This window comes from Phalaenopsis equestris, unplaced genomic scaffold (genome assembly GCF_001263595.1).
Source record: "Phalaenopsis equestris unplaced genomic scaffold, ASM126359v1 Scaffold000002, whole genome shotgun sequence".
NCBI lineage: Eukaryota > Viridiplantae > Streptophyta > Magnoliopsida > Asparagales > Orchidaceae > Phalaenopsis > Phalaenopsis equestris.
The window spans coordinates 62,476,714-62,483,229 of record NW_018164444.1 but is presented as its reverse complement, the minus strand read 5'-3'; positions in this window follow the sequence as shown (position 1 = coordinate 62,483,229).

Here is a 6,516-nt window from a genome sequence, read left to right as displayed (position 1 = left end):
GAACTAGCTCCAGACCAACACCCAGGGTCGGCCCTAAGGTCAAGTAGTCCTATGGGAACTCTCCTTGAGATCTCCCATACTAACCCCACCTACTAAGTGATAGAGGTTAGGACTAATATGTGGAACTTCAAGTTGAGCAAGGAAGACTTTGATTAAGGGATCAAAGTCAACAAATTTGGGTTTAGGGTTGCAAGTGAATCTAGGTGATAGTGAGTGTAAGTGAGTGAACTAGCTCCAAACCAACACCCAGGGCCGGCCTTAAGGTCAAGCAGTCCTATGGGGACTCTCCTTGAGATCTCCCATACTGACCCCACCGATTAAGTGCTAGAGGTTAGGAACAATATGTGGAACTTCAAGTTGAGTAAGGAAGAGTTTAGAATTTCTAATGGTGAGGGTTACTTTTCTAGTTTTTAAGGATAGTCAACAGAAAAGTCCTATGGCTAGACCTTAGGCTACTAAAGAGGGAAAACTAAACCTCAACCAAAAGTGAGGTCAATAATCCTTATGCTTAAAACATCCAAGAGGATTCATTTTGATCAAAATTACCCATTTACCCTTTAAATTAAAATAAATTTTAATTACTGCTTCAAAACTCCACAATTATCATTTTGCCGCTAAAGCCTTCCACTTCATAAACTATTAAATTCAACTCTAATGAGTTTAAAATTTTCAAGGTACCCCACTCATGGGTCAATTAAGACATCAAAAGTGAAACATTTTTCTAATTTTTGTAACTATTTTTACTCAAAAATGGGAATTTTCAATGTTAATTCATTCAATTAATCATAGAAAAGTTTCTATCTTCAGAAAAAATTATTGGAGGTTCACCTAGGTCAGAGGACCATTTGGAACAAATTTCATGATTTTTAGCTATATTTTAATTATTATAATTATTTATTGATTTTAGTGATTAATTAAATAGAAATATAATTTAATTTCAAAAATACTTTTTATATTTTTCTTTAGTCCCTCTGAGTTCATAGAACTCCGAGGAACAAATTTTCCATTTTCATGATTTCTATTTTATTTATTGTACTAATTTTAATGAAAAATTAAGAAAAATACATTTTTTACATTTAAAAATACATAATTTTATTATTAAAAATTAAGAAAAATATATTAAGTGGTCCCAAGTGATCAGGGAATAATTTGTGATATTTTGGTGTATTTTTATATTTTTGTTTTTTAATTACTTTAAAAATAATAATTTGCTGAAAAATAAACTTTTTATTTTAAAACCAATTTTATTTCTCTTGAATTCCCTTAACCAGAAGGATCACTCTAAACTACTTTTCTTAATTTTCTTAATTATATTATATTTTTTATAATTATTTTAGTGCAAAAATCCCATTTACATTGAAAAATAATTTTTGATATGAAATATATTTCAAATTGATTTCAAATTTTTAGAGAGGCTTAAAATTATCATTATCTTCACTATGAATCAAATTTTGTGATTTATTGAATTTTATTTTATTTTATTTAATTTTAATGAGTTTTAAGGACTTATTTACTTAAGATAATACGCCAAATTATTCGAACTTATTTTATATTTTTCCTAGGGTCTTCTGACCACAGTGAACCTACCAAAATAAGTCCTATAATTTTTCTAATTTTTATTTTAATTCAAATAATTATTTTAATAAAAAAGGGTGACATAAATTTGAAATTTTGGGTTTTTAGGGTTAGGTGTGTTCTCTGACTTTGGAAAAACAGTGAAAACTTCTAATCACATGGAGAATAAACCCCCTACATTTCAAGTCATGGTAATTAAAATTCAATTAAATAGAATTAAAAAAGCCTTGGATTAATTAATTAATTAAAAATAAAATACATGACAAATAATTTTTAATTTTTTGTTCATAATTTTCTCCTTTGTTATTTAAGCAACATGATACTTTTATTTTATTTTTAAGATTTTTCTACACCAAGTTATGATTTTTTGAAATTTCAGTATTTAATTAAATCAGAAAAGCCCTAATGATCTACTTATCCACGCGGCGACCAACTCATCCTCAACATCTCCAAAAGAACATGGCATGGCTCTTGATTTTCAGTGCTTTACACCTCAGCTTGCCATGCGGGATGCAGTTTATATACCGTATCTCTGCTCGTTTGCTGCCTACAAATCATCTTAGTGAAGTGACCCGAGATAGCTATTGTATTTAGCAGTTTAAGCCCATCAACATTGGAGCTATGATTTATGATGTTATCACCAATTCTGTCATCGTTGCTATTACTGCAGGTTTAGGATTCACATCCTTGATCCTTTCATTATGTGAGTAATCTGTAGTTAGATTTGATAGCTGGGAGGAGATACTGCAACCACTCAAGCCCATCAGTAGTGTCAATGTGAAGTCCTATTCACATCATTCAATTTTTGGCTGGAGAGGTGAATTTTCTAGCAGTTCAGGTGCTTCTACTTCACGTGCTTCTACATCATAGGGTCAGACTTCAGGATCTAATTCTCAGTCACAACTATTATAAAGGATATTGGAAAAAATCAATTATATCACTGATAAGGTATTAAATTTAGAAAATTTCGTAGAACATATAGATGGACATATGAGAATACATAACGTTTATGAGGAAAAATTCTACTCCTGTATGGAAAACCTCATGAAAGGTGACCACAATGTAGTTTTCCCTCAATATCCAAAATATCCATCATATGAGCCTGCAGCTGCTTAGCATAATGATGAGAGTGATGATGAGGAGGAAGAGGATGAATAGACTGGTTCTATAGTTTAGTTTAGTTTTAATGTATTGTTGTGATCTTTTTGTGGTACAGTTATTTTGTACTTTTTGATTTGTTTGTTTGTTTGAGATTATTAGGTTTGTTGTGTTTTGTTTTGTTAAAAACTGTTGTGATATATTTTTGTTTTTGTGAGTATTTATGTTTTATTTTTATGGTAATAATTTTTTTAGTTGTGTTGTTTAGTGTATTTAGTCAGTATGTGTTGAACTTAATCCTGAATCTTAGGAAGGTTTAGAATATTGCAAATTTTCACTTAAAGTTTTATGTTTAAAATTTAAAATTACTACCAGATATTTTCTTTATGTTGTAGTTGTGAATGTTTTGTTAGTATGTTTGTTTGCTTTTATGTTTCCTTTACTGCATATAAGTCTGATGAATCTCTATAAGTTAAGTAAATCAAAATTTGATCAATTTAACTTTCAGTCCTGTTTTTAATTTTTGTACTTGTATATTTAGGATGTAAAAATTCCTGTAAGCATGTTAATTTTATTTTTCATTCCAGCTTATATATATGATGCTAAAATGTTTTATCTTAATAAAAATTTAAGTTTGGGGGGGGGATGAAAATTTTTCTAAAAACTTGAAATTTATTTGTTCTCAAATGTACTTCAAATAAATTTGGTTTTAATTTGAAGAAAAATGATCATGTATATGAAGTTATATTAGGGAAGTAAAATTTTTAATATAGAAATGAGTAAAAGAATTTAGTTAAAACCAATAGTAATGAAGAAAAACGTAAAGTTAAAAATTTTTTAGAGTCGATATGATAAATATTGTGTAACTATCTTTAGTATAAGAAATTATATTTTTGAAAATGTAGAAGAATTGGACTTTTATTTTCAAAACTTAAATTTCTTTTATTGATAGTAATTTTCAAAACTATTATTATGTTTTTAAGTAAAGGAAATATATCAACTCTTTGCTTTAGGAAAGGAAAAGTGGAATTCAAAATCATTAAAGGCATATCCAAATATAGTAATCTTTGCCTGAAAAACAAAAAGAAAAAAAGAAAAAGAAAAAAAAAAGAAAAAGAAAAAAAAAGAAAAAGAAAACGAAAAAAAAAGTTGAAAAAGGGAGGAGAAGCTTGAGGATTAGTGCCTAATCAAAAATTGGTACCACATCTAATCTTTTTAAAGTATAAGACTTGAGAAACTCTTAAGCTTAAAGATAGAATATAGTAAGTAAAATTATGCTTAATAAAAATTTTTAAGTAGAGAAGATAAAATACCTAAACTCTATATTTGAAAAATTTACAATATTTTTGAACTAGATAGAAACTCATATTTTCAAACTTCTTTACATTAAAAATTTCTAAAATCTAAGTTGGTCTCATTCACTAATGTTTTGTCTAAATTGGACTACTATATTTCTACATCAAAATTTTAGAATATCCTAAAGAAACTCATATACATAATATAATTATTTGGTTTTAAAGGATTAGAGTGTCACTTGAGGATAATTAACATTTTAAGTTTGGGAGATTTTGATACACCTAAATATATAGTCTTTATGTATACATTTTTAATGAAAGGTATTTATGTGTTTTTTTCAGGTACAATCAAATGGATGAAAAATGATAAAAGGAGTGAAAATGGATCAAATTTGAGGCAAAAATGAATAAAGTTCAAAAATGAATTGTGGCGCATATGCGCTCAAGACTGGCGCTTATGCACCAGTTAAATAGAGAGAGCCGCGCCTAAGCACCAGGTACCCCATGCTTACGCGTCAGAAGTAGTTATTTGATGATTCATTGAATTTGGATAAATTTTTGAAGAGGTGATTGAAGCAACCCTTGGTAAAAAATGTGGAAAATAGTTAATGGACACAAAAATTCATTTAATTAGCTTTTGAAAAGAGGCAACTTCTAGAAGATTCATTGAATGAGGACACATTTTGAAGAGACACTAAGTCACCTCTTGGTTTTTTATAAAAGAAGACTTGGATCATCCATGGAAAAGGCCAATCATCATCCATCCATCCAAACTGACCAGTGCCAACCATCACTTATGCTGCTGCCGCCGCCGCCCACCTTTTATTTTTATTTTGAGTTATATTTTGTATTGTGAGTGAAGGAAGAGATTCAAAGGAACTTCAAGACATTTGGTGTAGAGGAATTTGAGATAAGTTTTTATCTTTGTGACTAAATTTGGTTTTCATTTAGGCTTCTTGTTTATGTGCATGATTTCTACTTTCAAACTCAAGTATGGTTGTGTTTTCTCCATGAATTCTGAGTAGTTTTCTGAATTTGTGTTTTCTCCATGAATTCTGAGTAGTTTTCTTTATCTTTTTCCTTAAAATGATAAGTGATTAAGTATTGAAGGGATGTTATGTGATGTATTAAACTTTAATGTTGGAAGAAGTTGTGATGATTTTAAACCTTGTACTTCATTTACTTCTTGATTTGACCAATTAAGAAGTTAATAACTGTTGTGAGAACATGTAAGATCCGAGATGGCATTGTCTCAGTCAACAAATGGTAAGAATCATATTTAATTTCATGGATGAGAATATAGTTCAATAGTTCATGGGGCAAATAAATAGGGAAATAAACTTTGAAGAGTGTAGAATTAGAGGACTTTAGAGTGACAGGCTAAAGCCTCCAATTTCATTTGTAATTTTAGTTTTTGATACGAGATGTTAGCCCCCAGGTGGAGGGAGAAGAGGGAAATCTAGAGTGAGAGCTAGCACCTTCCTTACCTAACCCGTCTTCAAAACAATTCAAATTATAGATTAGCCAATCTTCTTAATAACATCTTTACTAAGGTTAAGAATTTTATTGCTCCTATTTGGCACAACATAATTAAAATACTTTCACAACAAAATTCCTATACTTGTTACTGATTTATGATAAAGAAAAATATATTTTATTTATATTGCCTTCATCTTGCAAATATCTAGTTAAGTTAGTTAGTTGTTTAGTTTATTCTTAATTATCAAAAATTACAAAAAGAATTGAACTTTCATTCCTATTTTAATATTTAGAGTTTAAGTAAGATTATTTAGCTAAGGAGAATTTCATTATCTAATTTCTCTTATTTTATAAAGTACATATTATGTTTTCCCTATGGGTTAGATATTCAGGGCTTAATAAAAAATTCTTATATTACTTCATAACGATATACATACTTTCAAACTGTCCCATATTAAATATTATAAATGTATTCTTACTTGCTTTGAAATTAAGAATTTTTCTAGCCTTTTCTTGGGATCAAGTTTTTGGCTTTATTATAAGTTAAGAATTATAATTAAGGAAATTAATTATATAATTGCATACATCGCTTTGACACATGTAAGGAGAATAGGGACCAGGAACCAGGTTAAGCATGTTTGGTTAAGGGTTCAGGTTGTGAGTGAAGGTAAGTGGTTCAAGTGTGTGTGTGCAAGACTGACCAAGGCCACACCACCCAGGGTTAGCTGATATACCTAAAATATATAGTATTTTTGTACAAATTTTAATACCTATTTTTGAGATATTGCACTTTAATGAAAGATATTGGTGTGTTTTTCTTGTAGGTACAATCAAATGGATGGAAAATGCTAAAATAAGTGAAAAATGGTCAAATTTGGAGCAAAAATAAAGAAAGGTGCAAAAATGAACTGGGACGCGTAAGCGCTAGAGCATCCGCACCTAAGCACCACGTACTTTGCGCTTAAGTGCCAAAGTTAGTTACTTAAAGAAATATTAATTGGAGCGAAATTTTGAAGAGGTTTTTGAAGCAACCCTTGAGAAAAAACGTCGGAAATAGCCCATGAACACA